Raw genomic sequence first — 12821 nt, 5'->3', positions numbered from 1 at the left:
TTTAGTCATGACTTATTTTTCACGGTATTAACAACACCACAAACACTTTTATCAACAAGGATATTTTATTAACGCTAATATTTCGCTGATTTTCAACTCAGCATCATCAGAGCACAACACACATGTAAACGCGATAGTGAGTGAGTGAAACAATATAATTGCAAAAGACAAAAGATCTAAAGTCCTATTTTTGGTGCCCTCTAATGGGAAAAAAAAAAAAAGCAGCAGTTATCCAGGAGTTTTTCTTAGGATTACCGTCTCCCAAATTTTTGGCAAATTAATGCAACCATATTTGTTAAGGTTGAGAGAATTCTTCAAAGCCATTGCTAACTCAAAAAATAATCTTTCAGATCTATAACGACTCCTAAATAGCACATTCGTTTTCCTCCATCTAATCCTGTGTGAAGGAGTGTCCAAAGCGTGGTCTGCCAGTCCCGACTTGCCATAGTAATAGTAGCGAATGTATCTTTCATGTTCTTCCAGGCGGATGTTCACTGATCTTCCTGTTTGCCCATAATAGGCCAAGTCACAGTCACATGGAACTTCATACACTCCTGGGTGTGCTAAAGGGTGAAGTTTATCCTTTGGCGAGCGGATCAGAGTTGCCAGCTTGACATGAGGTTTGAAGGTGGTGCGAAGGCCATGTTTCAACAATACTTTGGCTATCTTTTCCGATGTACCTCTGATATAGGGAATAGAAATGGTCATGTTGTATTCTCGTATATTAGGGGAGGGCAGAGTAATGGGCCTATGTAGTATTTTATCTATTTTTTAGGGATTGTAGCCGTTGGCTAAGAACATATGCTGCAGGTACTGGAGTTCAGTGGTCAGAGCTGTATCGTTAGAACAAATGGCTCTGGCTCTGTGTGTAAGTGTTTTTAAAATGCCGTACTGTTGGACTGGATGATGATGATGTGATTGTTTATGTAGGTATCTTCCTGTGTGTGTGTGTAGGCTTCCTGTAAATAGAAAAAGATAGTGATCCATCTGAAAGGCGGGTGACTAATGTGTCAAGAAATGGTAAACAGTTATTTGATTCTTTTTCTACTGTGAAGTGAATTTTGGGGTGTTGGCTGTTTAGGTAGGTGACAAAAGCATCCAAAGTGTCTTGTCCATGGGGCCAGATGGCAAACACATCATCTACATAGCGCAACCACGCTTGTGGCTTGTATGTAGCTGTGGTAAGTACTTTGTTTTCAAAGTGTTCCATGTAAAAATTTGCTAACGGGGGGAGAGAGGGGGGAACCCATAGCGGTACCATTAATCTGTTTGTAGAATCCCCCCCCCCCATGTAAAGTAACCTGCATTCATGGTAAATTGAAATAATTCAAAAATATCTGGGGGAAATTTAGACTTGAAGAACATGAAAGATACATTCGCTACTATTACTATGGCAAGTCGGGACTGGCAGACCATGCTTTGGACACTCCTTCATACAGGATTAGATGGAGGAAAACGAATGTGCTATTTAGGAGTCGTTATAGATCTGAAAGATTATTTTTTGAGTCAGCAATGGCTTTGAAGAATTCTCTCAACCTTAACAAATATGGTTGCATTAATTTGCCAAAAATTTGGAAGACGGTGATCCTAAGAAAAACTCCTGGATAACTGCTGCTTTTTTTTTTTTTCCCATTAGAGAGCGCCAAAAATAGGACTTTAGATCTTTTGTCTTTTGCAATTATATTGTTTCACTCACTATCGCGTTTACATGTGTGTTGTGCTCTGATGATGCTGAGTTGAAAATCAGCAAAATATTAGCGTTAATAAAACATCCTTGTTGATAAAAGTGTTTGTGGTGTTGTTAATACCGTGAAAAATAAGTCATGAATAACCATCAACGCCTAAGCTTATCTGTTAGAGTCTACCTTTAGGTCGCTTTCCATCTGGCTTCATCTTGAATGGTTGTTTAGCCATTCTTTCCACATGTCCAAGCCATCTCAGTCTGCTTGCTCGAATGCCATCAACTAGTGGTGATCTATAGAGTGTTCATATAGTTTTTGTTATATCTTCTCTATTCTCCTGTTGTGTTATCTCTTTACATATCCATAGACTTTTCCGAGGATTTTATTTTCAACGATCTGCAGCGCTTTTGGTTCTTGGTCTGTGTTGCTCCAAGGTTCTGTGCCATACGAAACAATAGGTCTAATGATTATCTTGTATATTTCTGTTTTAACTGTTTGATAGAATTTTGGAAGATATTAAATGATGTAGTGAATAAGGAGATCTATTGGAGGCATGTATTCTAGCTTTTGTTTCTGTACTCATTTTATTCATCATCATCATCATGATTGTCAAAGATTTAGGCTTAGAGTGACCTGTTCCAGCCTTAGAAGTCATTGTTGAATCTCTTAAATGGATTTAAGGATGTTTTGGTAATCTTTCTGTTTCCATTCTTTCTATGTGTTTCATTTATTTATGTTTATATTTTTTAATTTTTTCTGTTACTGACTCCTGGTTTAATTCTTTTATTACAATTTCTTTTGTGATCAAATAAAGTATACTTTGAGTTTTTCTCATAAACTTCATTTCAGCTGTTATTAATCTTTGTCTTTTTGTTTTATTGTCCAGATTTCACTTTCATAAAATAGTGGTAGGGCTAATGTATTGTATACTTTTAGTCTGGTTTGTTTTTGAACTAGGTTAGGTTTAAATATTTAATTAATTACACCTGTTATTTTTAAATATTTTGCCATTTTAAAGTTTATATGTTTTTCATTTTCATATGTAACCATACATCCTAGGTTAGTTAAATCAATTCACCTGTTCTAAAATCTTGTAATCTATTATTATTTTAGTTCTTACTGGATCTTGTCCCTTGAAGGTCATCATTTTTGATTTTTCAATTGATATTATCATTCCATAATCTTTGGCTATCTCATTTATATTAATTTAAAATATCTTTCTGTAAGTTATTTTCAAAATTTGTAATTATTATTTGGTCATCAGCAAAAAGGAGAGTGTTTAAGTTCACAGAAAGTTTAATACCTTGATGGAAATTTTTATTCCATTTTATTCTTATTTCATTTAGATAAATATTAAAAACTTATTTAAATATTAAAAAAATATTAAAACTCTTTTTAATATTTATCTATCGGGCTCCTTGGTTTCTCTCTCTCTCGTATATGATAGTTCAGAATTTAATGTTATTTGTATTTGATTATTTTCATATATACTTATGATAGCTTTTAGAATATTATTTGATATTTGTCTTTCTTTTAATATGTTAAATAAAATGCTTCTTTTGACTTTGTCAAATGCTTTTTCAAAGTCAATAAATGTAATGTGTTTCTAAATTGTATGCTCTTCTTTTCTCTATTATTAATTTTAGGCAAAAGGCCAGGTCTATACATGATCGTCCATTTCTAAATCCATTCTATACTTCTAAAATAAAGTTTTCAGAACATTTTATTATTAGTTTGTTATTTAAAATTCTGCTATATATTTTGTAACAGGAATTTAGAATACTTATATCTCTATAATTTTATGGTCATCTCTACTACCTTTTTTTAAAGATAGGGATCACAGTTGGTGGGTTAATTGTTGAATAGATTTTATTTAAAAATAATAGGCCTCTTTCTTTGAACCTTGTTCCTGCATATTTATGTAATTCTGAACTTAGCCTATCTTCTCCAGGTGATTTTCCATTTCTTGTTTCTTTCAAACTAATTTCTAATTCTTTAGTTATTTGCTTTTCATTTTCATTAAATGTTTGTCTGTTATCTTTTTTAAAATATTTATCTGTCCACATCTCTGTATAGAAATACTTTTAATTTCAATTCAGTGTTTAATTTTACATTTTCTTTAGTATCTGCACTTAAATGTTTCAAAATCTTATATGCATTGGGTCTTATTTTATATAAATCATGTTATAAATTAGAAACAAATTTGTTTCATGATTCTCTGTCTTTTTTTCTGACTTCTCTTTTAGCTATGGCTCTTATTATTATTATTACGGGCGACTCCAGGGAGTCCTTAGACTCATTGAGGGAGGCCTTAAACATCATTTCCACACAACTATACGACATTCTCACAGTATCTATCATACCTTGCCTTGAACTCGCTCACCGTCATAGCACCCACAACAGACTCTGGCAGCTTATTCCACTCATTTACCACTCTAAAAGTAAAGAACCCAGCTCTAACACCCTTGCTAACCACACACTTGCCCAGCTTCCATAAGTGTACCCTACTTCTCCCACCACCAGACCTGATTTCAAAAATATCCTCTAAATTATCCTATAGAAACCCTTTAGCAATTTGAATGTCTCAATGATATCTCCCCTTTTCCGCTTAGCATCTAATTTCTGCAACCCACAAATCTTCAACCTGTTCTCATGAGGTTCATTCCATAGACCTGCTATCATCTTGGTCACTTGCCTCTGGATCCTTTCCTCCTCCTCCCCATCAAGAAGAAACCTAGGTGACCAAATCTGGGCACAGTAGTCGAGAAGAGGTCTTATCAAGGCTCGGTACAGAGGTACAATAACATGCTTGTCTCTGCTCATCAAAGTATTTTTCAACAACCAAGTGAATTGATTAGCTGATTTCGCCACTTTTGCAATGTGCCCCTAAACTTCATCTCCCTATCCACCAACACTCCCAAGTCCCTGGCCTCATCAATCTCCTGGAGTACAGTTCCAACAATGTGGTATACTGCTGCTAATCTTTTCACCCCAAAATGCATAACCTTACATTTTGTCACATTAAATTGACATCCATTCTCCTTAGCCCAGAACTCCAATCTATCCAAGTCGTCCTGAAAGATTTTGACATCTTCTGCATTCACTATTGCCCTACCCAACTTTGCATCATCAGCGAACAAATGAACTGTTCCTCTTAGATCCTTCCCTATATCGTTAATGAACAAAATAAACAGCAGCGGTCCAAGAACAGAACCCTGTGGCACCCCACTAGTCATAGGCCGTCTTTTGGACTCTACTCCTGAATAAACTACTCTCTGATATCTCTCCATCAACCACCTACCTATCCATCTCACCAATCCTATATCCATTCCCATATGTTGTTGTTTACAGATTAGAATTCCATGTGGTATCCTGTCAAATGCCTTAGCCAGGTCCAGCAGTATCACTGTAAACCCATTACCCTTATCCAGTTCAGCTGTCACTGTGTTATAAAACTTGAGCAAGTTATTGAGGCATGATCTACCCTTCACAGAGCCATGCTGTCCCCTGTACAGTATCTCATTTTTATCAATCCATTCCTGTATTTTTCCCTTGACTATTTTCTCCAAGACCTTGACAACAACTCCTGATATGGTGATCGGTCGGTAATTTGCAACAGTAGTCTTGGATCCTCCTTTATGCAGTGGAACTATTTTCCCCTCTTTCCACACCTCTGGGACTAAACCAGACCCGAGACTCAGATTAAACAATATGGTCAAGGGCACTGATAATTCTTTTGCTGCTTCACATAAGACCTCTGCCTGTATACCATCCAATCCCACAGATGTATTCACAGTAAGGTTCTGTAATAGACTATTCACCTCCACTTCATTCATCACAATTCCCATATAAACTAATGGTTCCTTAATTTTTTCAATGTCACCACCTGGATGATGTACTCTTGCAAAGTGCTTGCTCAGTAATTCCACTATATCGACTGATTCAGTGACCTCCTTACCATTCAGTGACCTCCTTAACATTCCTTAAACTCATTCTGCCATGTACAGTTTTTTTTTTTGCTTGCAGCATGTTGAAAGAACTGTTTGGAATTCTCTTTAGCTTGCATAGCTAGTTTCCTTTCATAATCCGCTTTTGCTTTTTTTTACCACCCTTCAGGCCTGTGCTTTATACCGTTCGTGTGCCTGCAGGTCACCTTTCTCTTTAGATTCCCTCCACAGTTGTTTCTTTTTTTGCAGCTCAAGCTTAATGGTGTTATTCATCCATTTAACCCTTACTTGTTTTACTATTCGGACCCTAGGTATACAATCAGCCATAACCTCCTGTAAATGCTCCTTGACCACTTCCCATGCTCTATCGACATCTAGCCCTTGCAGTTTTTCATGCCATGGCACTGAACCAAGCAATCTCCTAAGCTTGTCATACTTGCCAGCATATTAATTCCACATATACCCTATCTTAATCGAAAATGCCACACCTTTAGCCACCTCCCAGGTCAAGACCATAGCCTCAAATGAGCTCTTTTCACTATCCTGCAATACAACTTTAATTCTCCTTGGCTGCAGATCATCAGCTATCATCAATAACACTCCTCCCCCCATTTTATTCTTTCTGTCCATCCTAAACACACTATAACCTACACATTCTATCCCACTAACTATATCATCTTCCATCAGCCATGTTTCATTAATGCCAATAACCTGTGGCCAGGAAGAGCCAATCAAGGCCAAAAATTCTTCCTTCTTGTTCCTAATACTCCTGGCATTAGTGTATATGAAATGCAGAGGTCCCTCTCCAAATTTTCCCAAAATATTTTTGTATGTCTCACAATCATTTCCTACTCTACTATTTAGATCCCCAACAAGGACCAACTTTTCCTTTTTCATTGTGTCAGTTGCTTTTTCTAAAGCGTCAAAAAATTCCTCCACTTCTACCTTAGTAGAACCTTCTGTGGGACCATAGGCACAAATAAGTCTCATTGTCCAGTTCCCCATTCTGATATTTGCCCACATTACTCTACTTGAGACTGACTGCCATTCAAGAAGATTAGCCTCGTATTTTGTGTTGAATACTATGGCTACTCCTTCTTTTCCTTGATTGTCATTGCCTGAATATAACATTTTGTATTTATTGCTCAGAAAGATCTCACCAGTTTTGGTCTTTTTTGTTTCAGTCACCCCTATTATGTCGATCTGGTACTTATCTAATTCCTCAGCTAGCTCCATTTCTTTGCCATTCAGGCTTCTTACGTTGATAGTACCGATCTGGTGATGTTGAGTTGGGGTTTGTTTTCAGATTTGTTCCAGTAGCTGAATGCCTAGCAGAAGAACACACGCATTGTACAGATATAATACACTTCAGTTTAGTTGCTTCTGTCGTAATTCAAAAAAACAATTGCGTAATTGCTTATTCTAAATCCTCATAAATCAAAAAAACAAACTGTCATTAAGCATAAATTCTACTTCCGTGAGTGTCATCTTTAATCATGCTTTTTACATATCCAGTGGCATACTTAACCAAGGCTTGTCCCACCCCTATCTTGATGTGTTATTCTAACTATCCCATTCCGATTTCTTGTCCTTAGTACTGGCTCAGGTACATTATATACATTCTTACACTCAACTGTCTCACTGATGTCTGCATATCCTCCCCCTCCTCGGTAGTTCTAGTTTCCCTGGTTCTGCACATCCATTTTCACTTCATTCAGCAACACTTTTTCCAGTCTCTGCACACCAAATCCATTCAGATGCAGGCCATTCATCTTGTATAAATTTTTTCGCCCATCAAACTCATTCCACACATCCACGAATTCCACACCACACTGTCTACATAACCTGCGCATAAAGTCATTTGCGATTATGGCCCTCATTCTAAACTCCTCTCTTTCGTACCGCGGCAACAGACTCACCATCCTAACTCTGTCACTCTTTTCTTTCGCTACTTTAGCAATACTTTCAAGTCCTCTCTCATAAAATATTTCCGTTAGCCGAGGCACTCTGGAAAGAGTTTTGCAGGTGCTCCAACTGCCGCTGTGCACTGTGTATCACTGCGCACAACCTAGCGATCTCAGCCCCTACAAATAATTCCTCATTTTTTTTCATCATTTAAATCATTTTCTCTCTCTGTATAGTTGCTTTCATTTTCTCTTTGATCAACGCTCTCATTGCCATCTTGTACAACATTGCAATTCCCTATCAAGCCACTATTTTCACTCACATTCTGGCTTTCTTCAACCATAACTATCTCACGACCTGACACATGCTTCAATTCCTCACTTTGTTTCACTTTCTGCACATTCTCCCACCACTATCACTTTCCATCCAAACTCCAGCCTCCTTCGGGAATGCATACATCCCACACACATCACATTGGACAAACTCCCTCACATTACAGTGTTTGAACAAAGGCGTCGTATTTTTGGACGCCATTATCTTACGTCGCATTGCCGCCATGTGCTATTCTATGAAACGTATCGTTAAAATACTAAGTTAAATAAAACGGAATTCACACCAAAATCACACAGACATAACAAGCTACCAAAAATAAACAATACTACGTTGAGATTTAAACCAATATTCCAATTTTCACTCAAAATTATACTTAGCTTTCGGGAGCTCTCTGAAAACACTACATCAAAGTTAAAAATTTCCCAATAGTGTAGTTAAGGAATTAATGCATAGTGCTTACAGAAAAACTGAAGAAATTACTTACAGAAATTTATTCTTTATATTCTATTTCATCTTCTAATCTTTTACTGCTTAACGATTTATGATATGCTTATTTTTTTATTTTGATTATTTCTTTGATTGTATCGTTCCATACCTTTAGTTTTTTCTTTTTATTGAATTATTTGGTCTTTCCTAAGCTTTCATTTGTTGCTATATTTAGTATCATTTTTATATTAAGCAGTTCTATTTCTGTTTCTTCATTTCCTTTTATTTTATCTAAATATTAGTTAATTCTTTGTTCATATAGCCATTGTATATTTGTGTCATTTAATAATCTAGTTTTATAAACAAATATTTTAAATTTTCTTTCTGTTGTTATTTGTAGCCATTTAGGTGGTAATCTTAATTTTATTTTATTGAGAAAGTGGTCACTACTTATTTCATATCCTCTGTGAACTCTAACATCTAAAGAGAACTTTGGCGTTTCATTTAAGATAAAGTAATCTAATATTGATTTCCATCCTCTTGCTGCCCAAGTATATTTATGTATGTCTTTATTTTTATAGAAGGAATTCATTATTTTAAGGTTATTATAAACTACAAAGTCGATCAATTTTTTACCATTCCTGTTTAGATTATGTTCTCCATGTATTATTATTATTATTTAACACCTCCAGTGAGTCCAAAGACTCATTGAGGGAAAACTAATAATATTCCTATATTATTAATTTTTGTGTTTCCATTTTTATTTATTTTATTTTATATAATTTTTATTATTATTATTATTCTTATGTGACACCTCCAAGGAGTCCAAAGACTCATTGAGGGAGGGCACCTACTCTACAACTCTCTGTCTCCACCAACTACAGCAAACCACATCATCTGTACCAACACCATCTACTGTCCACTTCCACCACTAGTATTTTCACAGACAATCACAAACATCCATGCCCATGGCAGGATTCAAACGTGCAGCCTTTTGGCTGGAGAGCAGATAAACTAACCACTCGGCCAACCAGGCCAGAATTTTATTATCTTGAGTAATCAGTGATCCAGGATATTTGAAGGAGTGGCACTTTCAAATTTCTGGTTATTAATGATAAAATGTTCATTTCCCCCTTGATCATGATTTTTGTATAAATTTAAATATTCAAGTTTATCTTGGTTGATTTATAATCTTAGTTTTTCAGCAGCAATTTTGAGTTTTCTAAATGTTGTTCTGTCTTCAGCATTTTCTCCAACAAGGCATACCATGTCTTAAGCTTTTTACAAGCCTTTGATGCTCTTTACCTGTGACACCGCCAAGGGAGTATCACAGATAAGGTTCAACTTGTCACGGACCGGAATCGAACCCAGGTCTTTCTGGTGGAAGGGCTTTGTCTATACCAACTGGTATTGGCTAAAGAGGCTAAATTGAGCTACAGAGGCTCTTCCAACAAATCATATCCTAATATTACTGTTCTTTCTTTGTTATCTTTTACAATTTCTCAAATGCATTTTTCTTGTGCTAAATTAAAAAGAATGAGCTAAAGGGCATCTCCTTGTTTCAATCCTGTCTTAATATCAAAAAGGTTCAGATTTAATTCCATTAGCCAATACCATGTGGTGCAAATTTTGATTAGCTGTATTATCTTATGAGATATTCTTAGTTCATCTAATATTTCCTAAAGTCCTTCTCTATGAATGCTATCATATGCTTTTCTTTTTTGTAGTATCTGTCTAAGTGTAAATATTTGATAAACTGTTGATCTATTTCTTCGGAATCCTGCTTGATATTCACTAATATATTCTTCAGCATAAGGTAAGTTGCTTTTTGTAGAGGGTGGCCATAAATTAATTTTCTCTCTTTGGAAGTATCTGTAGCTAAAACTAATACATGGAATGAGATCACATTTTATATTGAGACTTTTGAAGGCATGAGGAGATGAATTCCGCAAAAAAAAGATTTAATACCAAAAGTCCCTGACGGGGGGAAATTTTGGCACTGGCAGAACCGAAAGCAGTTAAATATTTGCAGTAATCCCAGGTAAAAAGGATTATGCAAATTTTACTGTACTTATGTGACAGCAGCGCCATCAATTCCACTTAAAAGGGGATTGGGAACGTTCAGGCAGTTATTCGAATGACTGATGAATTGTGCTCAATATGCATCCTACCTTGCCTCAACGTGCTTTACTTGTTAAGTTGTTTTACCAACAGTGCAATGCCGTAGCTGCCCTTCGGGAATTTAGAAGGCTTCATAACCTGCGTACAGATCCTATGTCAGCTGTAGCACTGAGAGCTATGATTAAGAAGTTTGAAGAAACTGGATCACTAGGAGTTAGACCTGGCAGAGGATGGAAAGCAGTGCAAGAAGAGACAGTAACAGACGTTGCTACTGTGGTGTTCAATGACACAGGGACCAGTACTGATCCAAGCGCTCGTGCCATAGCTCGCAAACTTGATATGGCTTATGGTACAGTCTGGAAAATCTTACAGAAAATGCTTCACTTCTATCCGTATAAGTTCAATCGTGTGCAAGCACTAACTGACACAGATTATGATAAGCGCATGACCTTCGCGCTAACGTTTCTTGCCTGAATGGAGGTCGACAATGACTGGCCTTGGAGAATATTGTGGGGTGATGAGGCTCATTTTTATCTGAATGGGTCGGTCAACACTCACAAACTGCAGAATTTGGGCATCTGAACATCCCCAAGCGATCCAGCAAGTACCACCGCATTCTCCAAATGTAACCGTGTGGTGTGGCTTCACAGACGATTTCATAATAGGACCATACTTTTTTGAGCATATTATTCCTACAGGTCCTGTAACCTGCTCCATTACTGGAGAGATTTATCGATGAATGCTGGAAAATTTTGTCATTCCTACATTGCGGCAAAGACAGTGTTTGGACTCCATAATTTTTATGCAGGATGGAGCATGGCCACACATTGAATGTTCAGTAGAGTGCCTTTTACGCCAGCATTTCAGTAATGAGACGGTTATCAGTCAGTTCTGACTCACGGCATGGCTGCCTCAATCCCCGGACATCACTCCATGTGACTTGGCTGTGGGGGTATTTGAAATTCGTTGTAAATTGGTGGCGTTCCCAACTTGCATGTCTTGAAGGAGAACATAAAACGGGCTGTTATGAACATCCAATCCTACTGCTTATCCAATCCACACTCAGCTGTAGAGCATGTCGCACACTGGATTCAATTTGTTATACACAAGAAAGGTCAGTGCATTGAAAATCATGTAATGTGGTCCAGGGGACCCTGATTCTGATGAATAAAACATTATTTCCTGTGAGTTCAATCACTACATTAATTTCTGTCTCGCAAGTCGTTGTTCTAGTTTAATTATTATTATTCTTATTATCATTGTAACGCGCCACATATCCAGCTGGAATGAGTGACGCGGCTGTCGCTTACACCGTCGAAATGTTATTATTCCATTTTATCTGCCTTTAATGTAATTATATGCTTGTTTTTGGCTCTGCCAGGGCCAAAATTTTCCCTATCAGCGACTTTTGGTACTAAATCTTTTTTTTTTTTTTGTGGAAAGCATCTCTCCATGCCTTCAAAAGCCTCAATATAAAATTTGGTCTCATTCCCTTTATTGGGTTTAGTTACAGATGCCTCCAAAGAGGGAAAGTTATTTTATGGCCACCACCTTGTATAATATTAGATACAATTTTGCATCCTGCTGACAGTAGCGATATTCATCTTAATTTTTACATTAATATTTGTTTCCCTTTTTATAAACTGGAATGATTAGTGATTCCTTCCATTCTGCAGGTATCTCTTCTTTCCCCATATTAAATTTACCATCATATGTATATGGGTGTTATGAGCTATATTTCATGAGTTTGGCTTCTATTCCATCAGTACCTGGCACCTTGTTTTTGAGCAGCTTTATACTTTCCTCTACTTCAGCTAGAGAAGATTTGATTATTCCTTGTTGACAAGTATGATAAATATTCTTTTGAGAGATTTTAGTAATAGTAAACTAAAGTTTTTATTCAAACACGGTAGTTGTCTCCATAATTTCCAAAAATGCATTCGGATCACCGTGCAAGCCTAAAAGAAAGGATGATAAATATTCTCTTTGAAAGTAGGTTCATCCCAATTTAGGAGTTTGTTAAAGTACTCTCTCCACTTGTTTGCTGTTTCATCTCTAGTGGCTAGTATTTGTCCATTACTGTTTTCATATATCAGTCTGTTTTATTTTTTATTTATTTATTTTTTTTGGTTTTTAAGTTCATGAAAAAATTTTCTGGGATTATTTACCATAAAGTATTTCTGGATTTCTTCAATCTCTTCATGAAAGAATTTTCTTTTCTGTTGTCTTATTATTTATTGGCTTCCTTGCTGCTCTCTTTGTATCTCAGAGAGAGGCATGAATATCAGCTGGGTTATTAAGCCACGTGCTTTTTTCTTTACTGCCCATTCACGTTCTTCATTGAACCATTTTTTACACTGTATTTTACTTTGAACTGCAATTGAATTTTCTGCTGCTACTTTTATGC

General features: G+C 36.4%; 1 protein-coding gene across 2 annotated transcripts in view; it reads left to right on the top strand.

The window, feature by feature from the left end:
* Nucleotides 1-12821, top strand: part of Pomp (proteasome maturation protein) — a 120884-nt gene that overhangs the window by 86900 nt on the left and 21163 nt on the right. The gene's annotated exons all lie outside the window — the stretch shown is intronic.

This window comes from Typopeltis vanoorti, chromosome 5 (genome assembly GCF_054136105.1).
Source record: "Typopeltis vanoorti isolate ZY-2024b chromosome 5, IOZ_Tvanoo_1.0, whole genome shotgun sequence".
Classification (NCBI taxonomy): Eukaryota; Metazoa; Arthropoda; class Arachnida; order Uropygi; family Thelyphonidae; genus Typopeltis; species Typopeltis vanoorti.
This window is presented reverse-complemented; position numbering and strand designations above follow the sequence as displayed.